Genomic DNA, 20034 nt, shown 5'->3' on the forward strand with positions numbered 1-20034 from the left:
TTTTCTTTTAACAACTTTCATGTATTCTTTATTTGTAGTTTTATTTGGTGATTGTGTGGTTCCCGAACACCTCTCACCCTTCCATCTTAATAGAATATAAATGACCTAAAATAGAATTGTCCATTTGGGTTTTTGCTGTATTCCCAGAGCCCAGAACAGTGTTAGGTATATACATACTTTCTCCAAGATTAGGATAAATTATAATTTTCTATCTCGTATTTATTTATATTAAGTGGAGAGCAATCATCAATTGGTTAAATGTTATTAAAAACGTAATTCTACAAGTTAAATAACTTAAAAATAAATGAACAATAATTTATATAGATGTTTTTGATGCTGAATATTTAGATGTTTTTAATAGCTTTCTATTAAAATACCAATTTAAATAAACATCCTTACAATTATAGTGTTGATAGCCTCTGACTATTTCTTTAATACCAACTTTTAAAAGTAAACTTATGGGCTCCCTATTTGGTGGGGAACCTGCTTCTCCCTCTCCCCCCTGCTCATTCTCTTTCTCTTTCTCTCTCACATGAATAAATAAAATCTTAAAAAAAAAAAAAAGTGAAGTTACTAGTATAAAGGGTATAGGCAGTTATAACATATATAACTAAGTTCATTTCCAGAAATAAAATACCAGTTTATATTCAGTTCTGTTTGCCTATGGTAGAATCTCCTACACCCACCACATCTTTTTTTCTGAATCTTTTAACAGAAGAGATTGTGTAAGATGTCTTTCTATCAGAGTTCTTCCTGAATTGCTCCTTCCAGGAGACATCAGTCTCTCAGTTTCAGTGGAAAAACACAGTGGAAGCTGCATCCAGGTAAGAATAAGCTGGACTCTAAGCAAGTTAAATTTAAGAAGGCAGAGAAAATATTGAAAATATGGATAAAAATTAGATATTTGGAAACCTAGTAGATATTTACTTGGTTAGAGTAAAAAATTGATTTGAGAATTAATATGAGACACAGTTGCCTTGGCTGTGGGAAAAAAAGGAAATTAATTTCTTCTGAACACTTGTATGATTTATTTTCTACCTGTCAAAAATGATTATGGATATTAAGGTATTCTACCAATTCTAAGCAAATCGCAATCGAATTGGGCTTGATCTTTTCATTGTAATGATTGTATGCCTTCCTGGAGTAATATTTTCCCACTTTTGATGTAGCTACTTTTGCTGCAACAGTCTTGTAACGTTTCGAGATTCCTTACTATCTATCCACATAGGCATACAGCAGCTACAGATTAGAGAACAGGTACTCAAGGACCAAGCCCTAGTATGAATTTTAAAAGCCATGGGAAAATGACAATTGTGTATCAGTAAAGCTTGTTAATCTCTATTTTGGCAGGATAGGAGGAGTTCTGGGTGGCAGGAGTCTGAAAGTCTAGAAAAGATTAGAGGATGGTGTTTTCTTCTCTTAATCTCCCTACTCAGTACCAGCTACTTTATGTAAGAGAACTGGGAGGCATCACTTCTCAACACGAATCCTACTGCAGGGGGTTACTTAAAACCCTGCTCAGAAATGTTGCCCTCTACTCCATGTTTCATCCAACTCCCATGTGAACACAATAAGCAAATAAAAGAAAGTGTATCATAAACAGAACTGTGGTTTTCAAAGTCTGCTCTGGGACCACCTGATTGAGACCTGGAACAGTGGTTCTTAAATTTTGGTTTGAATAAGAAACATGAAGGCAGTTGTAACATAGACACTTCCCTAGACCTTGTTTCCAGACAATGAATTTGCATTTCTGGCTATTATATAATACTAACAGAGGTGTAACTTATAGTATCACATTTTAAGAACTACCACCCTAAAAATTAATTCAAATGTTTTGTACAAAAAGAGAATCAGTTCTCAACTGCACTATGGTTTACCAGGTCTTGTTTCAAAATTCTAAACATTCAGGAAACATACCCCTGACCTATATTAATACACCTCTTTCATGAGGAATGAGTACTTAGTTTTTGAAAAGGAACCCTTATGGGGCACCTTGGTGGCTCACGTGTTTAAGTGTCTGCCTTCAGGTCAGGTTATGATCTCGGGGGTCCTGGGATCGAGCCCCACATTGGGCTCCCTGCTCAGCAGGAAGCCTGCTTCTCCCTCCCCCAACGCCCTGCTTGGCGCTCTCTCTCTCTCGCTCTATCTCTGTCAAATAAATAAATAAAGTCTTAAAAAAAAGAGAGAGAGAAGGAACCCTTGTATTTTCACCTTAAAGTTAGTATGTGAGATACTGCATTAATTTTAAGAAATTATAGTCTTAATATTTATAATTACCTTTATATTTATATTTAATTATATAATTAAAATTGCCTGTATAATCATCATATTTAGAAGAAATACCATCTGCAAAGGTAGTGAGAAGTTTATGTATAGATTTGACATTGATACCAATGTTTTAGTGTAGCTCTGTGACTCTTAGTCATTTAAATGATCTGACCCCTGGTTTACTAGGACAAAATGAGATGTTTGGATGCAATTTCTGAAAAACTCATGTTTTTATTTTCTGTTTATTTTGTTTGTTTTTCAAACATATATCTCAAAGGGAATGCTTACTATTCACTCTAGTGATTGTTTTTCATTACGTATCTTAAAAAAAAGTTTGACCAGTGACTCAACGCTCGCTGCTCATTAGAATCTCACGAGGAATTCTTAAATACCTAAGGTTGGCCCCACACCAGACCAATAGAATCAGAATCTCTAGAGATGGGATGAATGTATCACATTTCTCTTCAAGCTGTCTAGGTAATTGCAGTCGACAGCATGAGTTGGGAATTACTGGCATGGACTGTTGGCAGGGCAAGTTTTGATTCTGAGATTAAAATTCATCTTCTCATTCACATGTTGCTTACGTTTCTATCTCAGTGGACGTGTGAACTTCAGCTTACGTTTCTTCAGCTGTACAAATGTTTCTCTCTTTTGTCTATTTGTTGGAAATAGACACATATAAAAAGGAAATATCTAAGTCATTATTTCATAAATGACAAGATCTATGACCAAATTTCCTATGAGAACAGCAAAAACGAGAATAAAATTATCGAGTTTTTTCTGAAAGTCACTTTTTTTCAGCTGAAAGATTTTTTCTTTATTCTGAGATAAATATTGTTTTACTATTTTGGCATTGAAATATTTTCTTGAAGAAATTGATGGTGAAGAAATACATGATTGCAGTCTTAATCGCTTAATTCAGCAAAATAAATTTTGGCAAGTCTATGACAGTGTATTTAGTTTGTGAAATTTTCTGATCAGTAGAAGTTTGGGAAGCATTGACTTAAATAACTGAGTCAATACCCAACTGTTCTTTGACCTGCAGAGTTTAAGGAAGTAGCTATTTACCAACCATTATGTTTGTATTTCAATTCTAAAAAAATTAACCACACCACTGAGAATGACTACATATAAACTCTGCTTATTTACATATTGTTCTTTTATGTTGCATATGCTATACCTATATATTGTTCTATGAGCTGATTTTCCATTTCACAGTGTGTTAGGAAAATACTATGTTCATAATATATAGCATGATTATATTAATCATCACTATATTAATTATTCTATTGATAAATCTAGGATAGTCTCAAATTTTGCTAATATAATGAAATTTTCAGTCAACATCCTATTATGTATGTATAATACACATTCAAATATTTCTGTAAAGTACATTTTAAAAATATTTCTTTGAAGAGATACTAGTATTTCCAAAAAGCCAGAATTATTTTTCATTCTCCTCAAGAATTTCTTAGAGTTCTTGTTCCCTCATATCCCCACACAAGATATTACCAATATATATCATTTCTAACAATCTAGGAAAAACTGCATCTCTAAAAGAATTAAACTCTTTCTAATTTATATGTTGGAGTATTTTGTAGTTTTTCTTCCATGAACTGCATATTATAACTGTTTTCCACTTTCTGCTTGTTTTTCTGGTTCAGGTTATTTTTCTCTGTTGTTCTTATGAGAAAGTGGATATTTCAGAGATTCAGTGTTTGCCCAGATGTTAAACACACAGCTAGTATATTGCAAAGGTCAGATCTCAACCCAGGCAGTTTAGCTCTATCTCCAGAACTCTCTACCACTTTACTGATACCACAAACACCATGTGCTGGAAAGACCAAAGCTGAACAGTAGGGCTAAAACAACAAGGTAAACAGTCAAGGAAATAAAGATTAGATTTCAGAACCTGTTCTTGGAGAAGCCAGCTGGTCAGAAATCTACATAGGAAATAGCAAAAACAAAGATAATTTGGTGCAAAAATTCTTGGATGATTATATTATAATAAAAGCCAGCAGGAACAAGAAAATAAACAAACTTGGGAAACTAGGCTTGAGTTTTAGCGGGTTTCTATGGCATTTGTTTCTTTTTCTTCTTGCTTATGGAAGACACAAAAGTCCATTCAACCCAGCAGGGTACTTTATTCTGCTGTAAAGACATGGCTCATCATCACATTCAGGCACAGTTGGTCCTTGCCAGACGGCCCTACCTGAAGATTTGCTCTTCTCATGGTGGTGCTACTGTCACCTCTTCGATATATTACCCACCTATTAAATCCGGGTGTCATTTCCCCGTGGGCAATTTTATCAAAGTTTTAACAGTAAGACTCACATTCTGTGGTTGGATCTTTATATTTCAAAAAAAGAGGTAAAAGGGTTTTACATTTCTAGGCTTCTGTGTATCTTATACTTGGTGAGACCCACGCCAAGTGATTTAAACATTAGTGATTTAAGCTTCATCCAAGAGCTGCATAGAGAGTTGGAAGGAAACTCAAACTCATGAGCAAACTGACTCTGCGGGTGGGGTCTGGCAGGCTCACCTTGCAGGCCCCAATTTAGACTGAAAAGGCAAAGGAAATAGAGCAAAGCAAGAGACAGTTTGTCTGCCAGGGACGGAGCCCCACTGAAACACTGGAGAAAGACATGTCTCCTTGTCCTATAATTAATGCTGTTTTCCTTAGATGTAGTATTTTTCTTTTCCATTTCATTATTTTTTTTTTTTCTCTTCATTAGCTTGAAGTTTACATGCTCTTTCCACACTGGTACTACCTATCCTTAATATTTGGCTTAACAAAATTTGTATATAGTTGAACAAAACAGCTTTTTGTTCTTCCAAACAATATAAGGGTATTAGAATACCTAAATGTGGGCTCTATTTTCTCCTGAATAAAATGCTATTGCAACTGAGTGACTAAGTTCCATCTTGTGAACTGTAAGTCCAAAAATTAGACATTTATTTTATTTATGATTGTTTTGTTTAATAATTTTTCTTGACTTAGCCATATGTTTTTCTATTATTCTTCCTTTTTTCATTTCCTCTTTATTCTGGCATTTTTCTTCTTCCTTAAGTATATTTTAATAAATTTTTTAGTAAATCTTTCCAACTTTTGTATGTTTGAATCCTTAATGTGCTCTTGAAAGGTGTCCTGAGAATTGTTTTCGCATCTCACATTATAGATATTATCCTACTTTTTAAAGGTTTCTCTTTTTATTGTTGCAAAATCATCTGTCTCATTCTTGGTAAGTAAACTATTTGTTTTTAAATGTTGGCTGCTTTTTTGGTTCATCTCTTCAATGTCATATTATTTGATTTTACTGTAATATTTTGAATTGCCAGTGTTAAGAGTATTGGAGCTTCCTAACTGTAACAATTCCTGTCTTTCTGCAAGAGTGGAAAATGTTCAGTTATATTTCAGCTATGTCCTTGATCTCATTACTCTGGCTCCTCTTGGAATCCTAAGTAGACAGATGTTTTAAAAAGTACTTATTATTTTATTATGTGGCTCAGTATCTCTTCCATAGTTTGTGTCACTTAGTCCTTCTGTGCTGCATTATTTCCTGAATATTTCTTCAAATTGCTTTACTCTCTTTTTGACTTTGTCTAACTCGATGTTTAAACTAGCTATTAAATTTCTAAATTTAATTCTTTTGTGCTCTTACACTTTCTTGCAATTTTTAATTGTTTTCAAAATACTATTAATAGCCTCGGGATTAATTAGGCACCTCGGATAAACTTTTAAATATATTAAAATCAGTTATTTTGTGTGCTGTCTCTCATACTTCCAACATCAGCAGTGCTTCTGTCTCTGATTCTGTTATTTAATATTAATGCTTAATCTTGGTCCTGTCTGCTTGTTTCTTATGTATTCAGTGTGAGTTAATAATCCTTGAAACTTGACCTTTAAATTCTGGCTTAGTTTTAGTTAGTTAGTTTGTTCGTTCATTTCCCCAGGGACAGTTTGTGTTTGTGTTTCTAGAGTCATAGAGACATTCCTATCTGGGGTCTTTTTAATCTAAATGATCTGCTTGCCATATTTTTAGGTTGTGAAAGAAGAGTGAGTTCTCTCTCCACACAGGCATGAGATCAGACTTGTGGTTGGGAAACCTCAGGGGCAAATTTTTCCTTTCTATTCCTTCCACTCTCCACATGCCTAGATACATTCACATCTTTTGAGAGTAAGCATTTGCTTTGTTTCTGTTTTCCCTGGTTCATTCACTGTGGGTTATCTTTCTCAGGGTTCAGGTTTTATGCAGGGGTCTCTGATCAGATAGACATCTCATTTTGCATGGACTTTAAAAGGCTTTATCTCTTAGCTCTGGCCTGGTAATCCCCATAAACCAACTGTGCTAAGCTACCAAGGACAATCCAGCATCCCCAGGACAAACACAAGCTTAACAATTGTTTGTCTATCTGAACTTGTGCATCCTCACCTTTTTTTTTTCTGAAAATATTCTTTTTCTTTACTCACCTCATCATATATTTTTAAATTATCTATGAAAGAGTTTTAGGTATTTTATACCTAGAAAATTTCTCTGAACATCTAATCATCTGTATTGCTAGAAAGTAAAACTCCTGGTATATTTGTTTTTGTTTAGAAAAATGTGAGTTTGTAAAGATGTCAGTTTATTCCATATTTATCCATAAGTAAAAAGTAAAGTCACTGCAGCATGGCATTTTGAGAGTTATTTGATAACCTTATTATTCTAAGGGGTGTATATAAAAAACAAATATGAAATTTAAAAAATGAAGACTTGAAAATTGAGTAATGAAAGCAGAAGAGCCCTGGCAGGTATTAAGACATATTTCAGGACTTGAGTAATAGTTAAATGTAAGGTACTGGCACAAGGAGAGCCATGTAAGATCAATAAAACAACGTGGAGTTAAGCATTAGACCCAAAGAGATATGAAAATTGAAAGCAGAATTCCAATATAATGTAGAAAAAAAGAGTTACACAATACTAATGTTATAAAGGATTGGCTGGTCATTTGGAAACAATACAGCTAAAATCCAGATATATATTCCAATATAACCATTGTTAATTACAATGATTAACATAAAATATTAATACTTGATAATCAAATTTTATCATAGAGTAGGAGATTTTTAAAGAATAATTTAAAACCCAGAATTCATATAGAGAAATATTGATAAATTCCATTTATAGATAAAACACAAATGGCTGAAATGCCAAAAGGGAGAATAGTGGTAGCTAACGGAAGTAATATAAGCCAGAAAGAGTCAGAGAAGGTTAGAGAGAGAATAAGTAAAATAAGTGAAATAAGTGGGAATAAGTGAAATAAGATGGATGAAAGGGTTGAGGAAGAGAAGGAAAGAAATAATGACAGGAAAGAAGGAAGGAGGGAATGGGGGAATGGAGTAAAGAGAGAGGGAGGATGGGAGGACAAGACATAAAATAAACAAAAGACAAGTTGAGAAAATTATTTATAACAAATATATGATCGATACTGCTAATTCCCCAAATGTACAAGTGTTATCACCATTAGACTGTAAGCTCCATAAAATTATGAATCACATTTGTATGATACATCACTGTATTGTCAATATTTATCATGTATGACACCACAGAGTTTGTAGACAAAACAAACAAAAACTAAGTCAGTTTAAAATAAATCAAATAATTCTGAAGAAAAAGAATTGAACAGGGAGAAAACCAGGCACCTCATTAAAGATAATACAAGGAATTGATAAACACTTGAAATTTTATTCAAAGCTAATAATAATTGAACAAATAAAAAATAACACATGGGAAATATAGTTCATTTTTCATATGTAACATTGCTGAACGTTAACAGTTCTAAATATAGAGATTTGAAAAACAGATGCATTTTAATTAGGAAAAAGATTAAAATGCTTATTATCACCACATTAATTTTCCATTGCTTTAAAGGTCTGACATCTCAAACAGACAAGAGATCTAGATACATAAAATAAAGCAAAATAAAAGAAAGGGATTAGAAATGAAGAAATCAGACAGCTATGATTTATAAAGAGATGACTTTCTACTTATAAAAATTAAATACATAAAAATAATTAGAACTAGTGAAAAATGATTGCTGGCTATAAATGCAGTGTTAAAAAATCAAATTAATTCCTATGAAACAAGACAATGATAAATGTAATTTTTTAAATGATGGCATTTCAAGGGACAATAAAATATGTTTTGAAAAATACCCTAACATAATAACTGCAAAATCTTTATATAGAAAATAATATATAAGAGACTAAAGAAAAACCTGATGAAATGGAGGAACCCTATTTATTCAAGGAGAAGATGACATTTGGACTTCATATAAATTGCACTATGTATTATATTAAATTTATTAGATAAAGCTGAACTTCAAAATGGTCTTATCAAATTAGCCCATCAGGACTTCGAGAGTCTTTTTCTTGCTCTTTATCTTTGTCAATATTTGGTATTGTTTTCAAACTGGCCACCCATTTACTGAGTAGATAGTGCTATCTCACTGTGGTGTAAATTTACTCCATCTTCTTAATAATAAAGAGATTGAACACTCTTTCATATTTTTAATAATCATTCAAATTTAATCTTTGTAAATACTATTTTTCTGTTGTTAGTCTTTTTCTAATTTATTTTGCAGAAATTCTTTTTTATATTTTGAATACTAGTACCTGTTAGTTACAAATGTTGTGTTGGGGAGGAATAAATTTACTTTACCTTTCAAGATTCTTCTGGCTGGTCTAAGAATTAAACTGACACGAGACAGATTAACAAGAGAAAATTGGATTTAATTACGTAAATACAGGGAATCCACATAAACATGAGAGATTCCGAAGACAGGTAAAACTAGGTATGCATGTTATTCTAAACTGAAAAGAAGAGGGTAGGGGTCTGGGGCTACAAAAGGAAGGAAGGCAATTCATAGAAAGAATGGAAAAAGTAGATGTTTGATAAACAAATATTTGCTGGGCCATCCAGAAACAATGGGCTGTAGAGGACTTTGATCAAATAGGCCTTGCTAGGTTTCTGTCTATCATACCTAATTCATATTATACTATGTTTGATTATGGTGATAACTTCCTTCCTGGAACTGTTTCTCCAACTAAATCCTTTTAGGCAGTTAGCACGGAGGCAAAAAAGAAAAACTTTTTGACTCTTCTGTTTCTGTAGAAGTCTACAGTTGAAAATATTCTCTCCCACTTTATGGCATATGTTTTTAAAAAATTGCTATTTTAAAGATGTCTTTAAGCATTCTTAAATTTAATATAACTTAGCAGTAGGCTAAATGGCTAGTGCTTTTAGTGTCATTCTAGAAGATATTGCCCTCCTTCAAGGTCATAAAAATATCCTTCTATATTGTTATAAATGGCAGGTACGGTTGCCTTTCACATATAAGTCTATTCCTTTGTGTAAGGTGTGAATTAGTCTAATGTTATTTTTTGCTATATATGTTACCAATCATCTCGGCTTTATTAATTGCAAGCACCATCCTTGAACTCTCCTTTGAAGTGGCACGTTCAAAGTCCATATATGTGTGCGGGTGTCCCTGGGCTGGGGATTTTAAGACTTAGATGAGCCTTTTCTACTTTCTTTTTTCCCATATGTAATTTGAATGAAGGAGTCAAGGATGGAAGGAAGTTTAGTTTCCTACATTAACACATGAATAGCATTGGCTGAATGGGAACACCTACATTAATGCTTTCCTGACACATATACTTTGCTAAAGTTAATAAAGTTCTAAACTTCCCTTCATGCAAAGAAATCTCAAAAATGTAAAAGTTAAGCCACAAATTGGGTAAAAACATTTTGTCACCCAGAAGATATTTACTGAACATTTACTATATGTCAGATACTTCTCTAGATATTCTAGATGTATCAATGAATACATAGAAAAAATGTCCGTTTTTGTGGATCTCTCTCTCTTTCTCAAAAACTGACAATAGTATCCAGTGTGTATACAGCAAACTCCTACAAATCAATAATTAAAAGGCAAAAAAATAGAAAAGTGGGGAATATAGATGTGTGGACAATTTCAACAGAGGAAAGCCAGATCATTTAATAGGCATACAAAAAGCATCTTAACTGCGCTTATGCTTAGAGAAATGCATGTTAAAATGAAAATAAGATGTTTTCTTATGATAATCATATGAGAAAAATTTAATAAACCTAACAATACAAATCTTGGCAAGGTCGTGGCACATTCAGAATACTTACACATTGGTGATTTGGTTTCGAATTATATAATGGCATTAGAGAGTAACTTAACAGTATTTAGTAAATGTGGTTATTCACATCCAGCTTGACCCAGCAATGGACTGTAATATTCTCCTAAAAGTCCACAAGAAAATTCATAACAATATTGTTTCTAGTGGGAAAAAATGGAATAGCTTTCTGACAAAATAATATATAAAAATGCGGGCTATGCATCCAATGAATACTAAGTAAAACTTTAAAAGAACAAAGAATAAAATAGATCCGTGTAGTTAAGCTCTGCTAAATCTCAAACACATATATTTGAAGGAATAAAGCAACTTGTGGAAGTATGCATACGATGTTTCCAATTATTTAAAGTTTAAGAGCACGTATAACCATATTAGCTATTATTTAGGAATATGTACATTTACAGCAAATGTAGGAAGACTTACATGTGAACAATAAGTTTAAAATTTAGGATACAATTTTATTAGTGGTTAAGGTGGAGTATGAGTTCAGAGAGGGTATATCGATAAGAAACACCTTAAGAAAGCCTGTTTATTGTTTGGTTCTCTACAATTTTTTAATGTAATTAACTTAAAATACTTAATAAGGAAATAATTGAAATGAAAAGTAATTAAATATTCAATGTTGGAAAAGTTTAAGGTAATATTTGCAATGTGGCCCCCTCCTGGGTCACTCAAACACGAAAATCTCAGGTTTATCCTTAGTGATGCTCTCTCCTTCCTCCTCCCCCTAAAAACCAGTAAATATCAATACCTGCTGATTTTACCTGTTTTTTTTTTTTTTTAAAGATTTTATTTATTTATTTGACAGAGATAGAGACAGCCAGCGAGAGAGGGAACACAAGCAGGGGGAGTGGGAGAGGAAGAAGCAGGCTCATAGCAGAAGAGCCTGATGTGGGGCTCGATCCCAGAACGCTGGGATCACGCCCTGAGCCGAAGGCAGACGCTTAACCGCTGTGCCACCCAGGTGCCCCTGATTTTACCTGTTTTTTAAAGTCTTTTCCCTCTTGTCTCTCCTAATTACCTCTGGCTAAGCTTGACTCCTCTTTCACCTGGACTATAGTGTTGACCTTAGTATTCTACTTGATTCTATTTTTTTTTTTCTCTAAACCAACTTTAGCTAGAGGAAAACATAAATCCAATCATGCTACCACACTCTGATCCTTTTAGTGTACCCACTGCTTACAGGATATAGTCCAAACTCCTTAGTGTAGACTCTCCCTGATCTGTCCATACCTTGTCTCCAGTCTGCTTCTGACCTTTACATATTTATACTACTTTATTAATAAGGAATTATTAATACAGTATTACTATACCACAATAATAACATCCACTTATTTTTCTCTGTCTAATATTCTGTATGCCTTTTACCATAATGTTCATTACCCAAATGACTCTTATTTCTCCTTCAAACTAAGATCAGGAATTATCTCCTCTAAGAAGGGTTTTTTGAATACTCTAGCTGACTCAAATATTTATCTTCTTTGCTCCCATAGCATGGTGTGGATATCTTTTTCTTCACATGTAATAGCTTATTTTAAAATAACCTATTTCAGATTTATTGTATTTTTGTGGACAAAGAAAGGGCCATGTTTTATTTTTGTGCATAGCCTTAACATTTAGGCCTGGGGTCAGAAAATACTTTCCATATTTAGGTTTTGCAAAACATTCTCAACTCTGCTGTTGTAACAAGAAAACAACCCTAATACATAAACAAACAAGTGTGGTTTTATTCCAGTAAAACACTATTTAGCAAAATGGGCTATGGGCCAAATTTGATCTGTGGGTCATAGTTTGCAGACCCCTTATTTTGGCAAATGTGGTAGGTAAATTAAGGCAGGTAATAACCATTTGTAACACCCTGCCAAAGACTATATCCATGCTCTTGTAGCTACCTCCTTTTGCAGAAGTCAGATTCAAACTGCCCTAAGTTGGCGAGGAAATTATCTGCCCTCAGGTTCCTCCCACATCTTTTCTATCACCATGACATATCCAGGCTCTCATTCTAGCAAGAGGTTGGTGACAAAGCAACGTTACCATGGCCTGCGAGAAGCTGGCTTTCTCTTGAAGCCGGGCCTATTTCCTTTCTCCATCTTTGTACTTATTTGACCATATATAACCAGCTTGCTTCTACATACAACTCAGGGCCCACAGGTTGTGATTTTGGGACCTGTTCTAAATGAACATGGGTGACCTCAGAATGTACATTCAGCTGCTGTCCCTGAGCAAAACACATTGCAGAACTCTGCTCAGAAGCGGGGAGCATGGGGGCTATGGACTAATTTGGCCATGTTTCTCCAATGTGATTCTCACAGAAAGGAGAATTTCCCACATCCTGATGTCCCTTTATTTCAGGTTCTTCCTGACTTGGCCCCTCATCCTTTCTTTCTCCCCAAGCACGTATTTTTTTGTCCTTCTCATGGCATTATGAAATGCAGTGGCATTATGGCACTGAAATGCAGGGGAATTTCAGAAGTCTTGGAACATTTCAGACCCCATCATAATAACATCCCTGGGAAAGGGGCACCGATGGACTCAGGTGTCTCTTTTAAACACAACAATCCATTTTAGTTAAAACAGTAGGGTTTGCCATCTTAGAGGCCTGTCTCCATGGCAGTTGCCAAGATGAATGAATCAAAATTTGGCAGCTCCTAGGCTTAAAGTCTCTCAAAGCCAAATTTCTACAAGGGAGATGGTGGGAAGCGGGAACTTTGGTAATTTATCTCTACTGCTTTACTGAACAACCCTGAGAAAAAGTTGCTTTTTGTTTGTTTTTGTTTTTGCTTTGGTTTTTAAGAGAATGGGAGAAGAAACATTTTCTCAGCTTCCCTGAGTGGTTCTCACACCTTCCCTTCTAATTTGTAGTCTTTGCTTTTTGCTTTTTTTTTTTTTAATGGTTCTGTACTTGACCAATTTCATAAAATACTGTGATCAAGTATTCAATTAATATCAACCTTTTGCAGCTAAGAGTCATTCAGTAATTTTAACTGAATGTGGGAATTTTCACTGATTTTATATGTTGTTTAAAGTGCCTTCCTAGTTAAAGACAGGAGGTTTATTTTATTCAACAGGTTATAATGGAAACACTTTCCTTAAGTCTTCATTAGGAGAAGCCTCAGCCCTGCATTTAAGACTTCCAGTTGATTAAGTCAGATCCATCCAGAATATCCAGGAAAATCTCCCTATGAAAATTAATAAAGGGAAACCTCATTGAAAATGGAGTCAGGAATCCCTGAGGGGGAGCTCTCATGCATGTACCACCTGTCCTGTTTATTTTATATTCCTTGGCAGGAAGAGGCTTACTTTTCCCTAGTAGGAGGACGAAAGTTTGTCCTTCCTTAGCAATAGCCCAGCCAATGAGATGCTTCCATCTACCAGCCAATGAGAAACTACTACGCTTCAACCCTGGAGTTTCCTCCAGTGGACTGGAGTTCTATTCAAAACAACTCCTCCAACCCCTTTCCCCCCAACTTTTCTCTATAAAAGAACTCTCCTCTCTTTTGTTGTTGAAACTTGCCTTTGGTTTGCCATAGTTTACATGTCCCAAATTGAAATTCCTCTGCTATTTCTGAATAAACCCTTTATGCTGGTGAAATAATTGTCTGTTTTTATTTTTTAAGGTCTACATCCCTTACTTCAAGTCAGATGATTAAGAGCTTTAATTATATTAAAAAAATCTCTTCTCAGCAGCACTTATATTAGTGTTTGACTGAATAACTGGGAACCAGCTCAACCACGTTGGCACATCCAAAGAGCTGTCACAACTTTAATCCTTAGTTACTGTGTTAACTATTTTCACTCACGTAGCTCTTTTCTTTATTTTGTTTTTCTTCTTCCCCTCTCTTCTTTTCTCTCTTCTTCCATTCTTCCTATGGAGTCATTACTTATATTCACACATGTGTCTACTTCTCCTCCTCTGGACAGATTGTGGGTTTCCATTTCCTGGCCCTCTCATAGTTTCATTGGAGCCTATGTCTAAAGTTCTGTCAGTGATAGGTGAAGGTGTCAGTGGTGAGAAATCACCTAACACAATGATGGACACAAACCATGGCCTGTGTAGGTACAGTTAGGATGGGAAGATAAGCTATAACCCCATGAACTATTGACCAATAAGTCTCATCAATTCATTATAAGTTGAAGGACACAGAGTTCAGAGAAAAGAGATGTTCCAGTGAGCCTAAATATAGGTGCAGGTTAGCTAGGCAATGGAGTATAACGAATAAAATGGTGAAGACAGGGTGAGCATGTGCATTATGAAACACACCTGGTTTCAATTCCTTCTATTAATTTTTTCCATTTTTAAGTGTGTTCCTTTCTTTACATTTTTGTGCATATACTTTGTGCTAGATATTATTCTAAGATTCCCGCCCTCACAGTGATTGTAAAATAAAAGAAAATGCAATTTTGTATTTGTATTTTGTGATAAGTATTAAGTAACAGGTTGTTGAGAGAGTAAAAAACTTTTCCAGCCTATTTTAGATGAGAAGTTCTGAGGAGGCTTTCTGAGGCAAGGGCATGAACCACACCTGAGTAAGGAAAAGTGCACTATATGAAAAAGGGAGGCAAGAGAACGGACACAAAGCCATAAGGCAGGGAAATCCCTGATATGTGGAAAGCCAGTGCAATTAAAATATAGAAAGAAAGGTAAAGACTGGTATGAGAGAGGTGGAAGACCTAAGTTACTACCAGATTTATTTAGAATCATGTAGGCCACAAAGCCAAGGTAAAGATACTTACCTTTACATGCTAAAGGAATCTGTGTGATCTATGGTAAGGTGATTTTGTCTCTGAGCCTCAATTTCCATATTTGTAAAATAAAAATGCTTTCCCCAAATCAATGTAATAATTAAATAAAGCAAGGCATGTAAAAATGTAAAAGTCTTAGCCTAGTTCTGGGCAGTTTCAGAAAAAACTAAACACCGGTATCTCCTCATTTTCCTTAGTCAACATAATTTATATATATACACACACACATACATTTCTTTTTTTTCAATTTTTGATTTTTAAAATTTTTTAATTTTTAAAATTATTTATTTAAATTCAATTTAGTTAACATATACAGTATTATTAGCTCCAGGGGTAGAATTTAGTGATTCATCAGTTGCATATAACACCCAGTGTCCACAATACCCAGAAAATGGAAAGAGATGTCCATCAACAGAAGAATGGATAAAGAAGATGTGAGATTATACATACATATATGTATATATATATATGCACACAATGGAATATTACTCAGCATATATATATTTCTAAGATAACTTAGAAAGCTGATCTAGTTTATGTGAAAAATCTTAGGACTTTTTTTTTTTTTTTGCTTCTTGACATTCACTTTGGAAGTCAGGTAATATCTTAGGCTATAGCTAACTTAAGAGAGAAAAGTTTTTACAAGTACTGTAACATTAAAATGTATTTTAACTACTGTTTTTCAGTCATGTGGCACCACATATAAGAAATCGAACAAACAACCTGAGTTTTCCATATCCTTTATCTCAACTGAACTTCAGTGACTTATAAGATCCGATAGACTCCACATTGTTTGTAGAGCAAGTTATCCTAACTTTTATGGGTGACTGAAGTTCATTGGTCAAAAATGGGAAAGAGATGAAAGGGTAAAGCATGAAAGCTATATTCCAAATTACTTTGGGCAACAGAGAGGGACAAAAGGGAGAAAAAGAAAAACACTATGCAAATACATGACCATTTATAACTGGTAAAGATGTCATGGTTCTCAGAAAAATATCAGAGAATAGAAGCAGACATACTTGCAAATTTTGTTTCTCAGAGTTCATGTCTCATTGTATTTTACCATTATATCTCCATAGAATACGTTTATTATTTTTCAATAAGACTTTGCTACAAATCCACTGTGGAATTTGGCAGCTGACATTTAAACCCTCTCAGCACTAGTTTCATTATATGTAAAATGAGAAAGTTGGATGAAATGATCTCTAATGTCATAAAAAATTAGGTCTCTCATTTCTTTAGTTCCCAGAGAGATATGTTATGCTGCAGTTTAATTTGTGAAGTAATTTGACAGCCAATTTTCTTTGATGATATCTTATTGTTGGGGGAGTTAAAATAAAGATGGTAATTTTAAGTCATGACTGCAAAAGCCAAAATTCTCCATGATAAAATGCAATGATTTCTCCTTGTTGTCGTGTTCTTCCTCCTCATTTTTCTTCTTCCGCTTTTTTCTTCATTGTCATCCTTACAAAGGTCTCATAAAAAATGTTCCATTGCACAAAGCTCTAGCATTAAGCCATAACCTTTGAAAATGTATCATTTAAAACCACCAGCAGAATGCACTTTACTATCTTTAATTTATGTAGGCAGATTGAGATCTGGCCTTACCAAGACTCAAGAAATATCTGACTGGTCTACCAAGAAGTGAGTTCCATCAGTTCCGCTTTACTCACTACTTACAGCTCAGCTCAGATATAACTTCTTACTAAAAGCCTCAGTTTTCAAAAGATTATGATGGTTTTAGAGCACAGCAACACAAAAACACAGATAAGTGTTACTTGTACCTTATGCTTGAAAGGACCTTCAAGTAGCCTATCAGAGGAAGATTTTTCCCAGATAGTTTCCAGAATCTTCTTTCTCCTCCTCCTTTTTAACACTTTTGTTATTGATTCTTTTTCATTTTTCTTTGTAGCATACCAACATACCCATGACACCATCACCAAAATCAAGGGGTAGGCAAATCCAATACCCCCCAAAGTTTCCTTGTAACCTCTGACTTACTATTTTTGCGGTAAGAACACTTAACATGAGATCTACTCTGTTAACACATTTTGAAGTACATGATACAGTATTGTTAACTACAGGTCCTATGTTATATAGCAGGTCTCTAGAACGTTTTCATCTTGCGTAATTGAAACTATACCCATTGAACAACAACCGCCCATTTTCTCCCAGCCCATGGCAACTACTATTGAATTCTCCTTCTTATGTTCCAGTCCAAGGTGTACACTAAAACAAATGGCTTCCCTTTTACCAGGAGCCACTTCCATTAGAAAGTAATGGTATTTGTCACTTATTTGTTTCATTTCTACTAAGTTCCTATTACTCTCCTCTAAAACAGGGACAACAGTACTTACTGCTTGTGCTCAGAATAAATCAGATGCAATCATGTTTGTATAAAACACTGAGGAGAGGGGCTGGATGTAATGCCAAAGACTGAAAGGATCCTGGCTGTGACCGAACCACCTTGGAGATTTTTCTCTTCAAATAGATTTCAGAACACTAAATTATAGCCCTCAGGTCTTAAACATAATTTCCAGGAGCTTTTGTCCCCCAAATCAAATATAGGTAGTTATTTATGAGTCTTTCTTCATGATATTTCCTCTTCACTGCAAAGGATAGAAGGGACTTCTGTTGCCCAGGGTCTCCTTCATATTTACTGATGGACAGATAGTGTTTCACGGCTTCCCCGTAGTTTTGACTGTTGGTTTCCAAAGTCTTCTGGGACTGTCTCGCCTTAAAGGTGCTATACAAATAGAAGATCCAAATCCACATTCTTCTCTTCTTCCTCTGAAAGTCTACAGTCTATGGTCGCATCGGGTTACCTGCCCTCCAGTGAGGGTAAATAACAATCCGGATGTGCACATATTCATGCAGACCGTGTATTTTCTAGTCGCCTAATTCATGCTCAGTGTAGCTGAAAGGATCCCTGCTCTAGACAGCTTCCTTCTCTCTGAGGCCCTCAGGCTGAGAAGCCAGCCTAACATTTTGTTTTCTTTGTCTACGCAAAATGAAAGCTTGCTAACTTAGATCAGACTGTGACAACTCTATTTCTGAAAGAATCTATTCATTACTCACTGAGCCAGTGTTAATGTGGGAATTTCCCAGGAGGTAGAGCAAAAAGAAGCACCGATTCTCTTCTTTTTCTATGCAGCCGGGGATCTGGCACTTCCTAGATATGTGATTGTGGTGGAGTCACTGAACTTTCGGGGGCCCCAATGTCCTCCTCCTCATTTTTAAATAAGAGCAAAACCATCCACCGAACAACGGTAGCACAACTGAAAACATGCTTTGTAATGTATAAAAGTATAGAAATGTACACTTTTGTGTACCAGAATTTCTAAAATAGCAACAATAAAATGTTTCTATAGATTAAAACAGCAGATTTGAAAAAAAACAGTGCATTTGAAAAAGAATTAAGCTCTGAACTCTGAATTTTTTCAAAAAATCAATTTTAAAATGCATGCTTCTACTCCTGTTGTCACATAATATGTATAATGTATTACATTCATTACTTGATTCCTATTTTAATTCTCTTTTCCCCAACTCATCCTCATTATCTTATTTATAAATACATGATTTATCATAACAATTAGATACTATTTTTGCTTACCAAGTGGACAAAGATTTTAACAAGCCAAGATGTCTGATGTTTTCAAAAAACAAAAACTTAGAAACATGGCTGTTAGAATGAAAATTGATATAATCTGTCAGCAAACAAACTTGGCCATATGGATTAATATTCTTATAAAGTTCATAGTCTGATGAAGAATTCCACCTCTAAGGCACTGTTCAAAGGCCAAAATTAAACATAGTTTTAAAGATTTAGCTACTAGGAGAGTGATGATAGCATTGTTTAGAATAGGAGCAAGAGAGATACTCTCAAAATGTTGAGAACTTTACCATTGGTTAAGTAATGCAGTGGCAACCAAATGATGGTCGTGACAAATATTTATAAAGGAGAAAATAACAAGTGAACTAGAAATTTCTCAGACCATCAGAAAGAAACCTAGGAATTATGAAAAGTGACTCCAGTTAAAATGAGAAAGTTTTATGAATTCACCTTGAGTAGCATGTGTGGTGGGGCAGGGGTGGGGGAGGGATGATGAAAATGTTTCCTTGGATCAGTGTCATTACTTTGCCAAAAAAAATAAGATTAGATTGCATTAAGTAGATATGATGAATATCATGTTAGTTAAATTGGTAGATTTCACAGGGCAATGAGTCCTGATGGTTATAAGGTATAGGATTTCAGAAACCTTAGGAAAATGTGAAACACTTGCCAGAATAGAAATTCCCCACTGACTCTCCCCAAGTAGGTAAAGACACGGGACATAGCATCACCTCATTCATCCTAAAACCAGCAGAAACTGGGCAGAAGAAGAAGTCACTAACTTTCAGAGAATTCCAAATGTTTTTAAGATTGAAAACCTGAAAAATGGACAGTAAGTAGGGAACTATTTTTCTGGAAGAAGATGTGGCACATCCAGAAGAAGATGTAGTACAAAGATTCCAAATGGGAAACAAAATATTAGTAGAAGACCATGGGGCATGAGAAGTGAAGGGAGAGAGTTAGAGACCAAGAAAGCGCTCCAGTGGACCTTCTCTAAGGATTTAGGCAATAAGCCTTTTTACTTGTTGAGATATAAGATAATAAGATCATTGGAGGAGAGGCTTAATTTCCAATTATCTTCCCCTAACCTCCTATAATTAATTGTACCCTCATAAAAGATTACTTAAGCCATCATCAGAATCTTATGTATATTTGATTCAGGGAAGGAGAAGGAACAAAATTCCTTGATAGGCAGTAACCAGAA

At 34.7% G+C, this 20034-nt stretch overlaps 1 long non-coding RNA gene across 1 annotated transcript in view; it reads left to right on the top strand.

Annotated features, from left to right (window-relative positions):
* Window positions 1-725: 725 nt before the first annotated feature.
* LOC148109425 (uncharacterized) overlaps window positions 726-20034 on the top strand; it is a 229174-nt gene continuing 209865 nt past the window's right edge. Inside the window, exon 1 of the long non-coding RNA XR_015725627.1 lies at window positions 726-824. This is a non-coding gene — a long non-coding RNA (uncharacterized LOC148109425). The remainder of the gene's footprint in view (window positions 825-20034) is intronic.

This window comes from Ursus americanus, chromosome 9 (genome assembly GCF_024610735.1).
Source record: "Ursus americanus isolate L20-20 chromosome 9, mUrsAme1.1.p, whole genome shotgun sequence".
In the NCBI taxonomy this organism is placed as follows: domain Eukaryota; kingdom Metazoa; phylum Chordata; class Mammalia; order Carnivora; family Ursidae; genus Ursus; species Ursus americanus.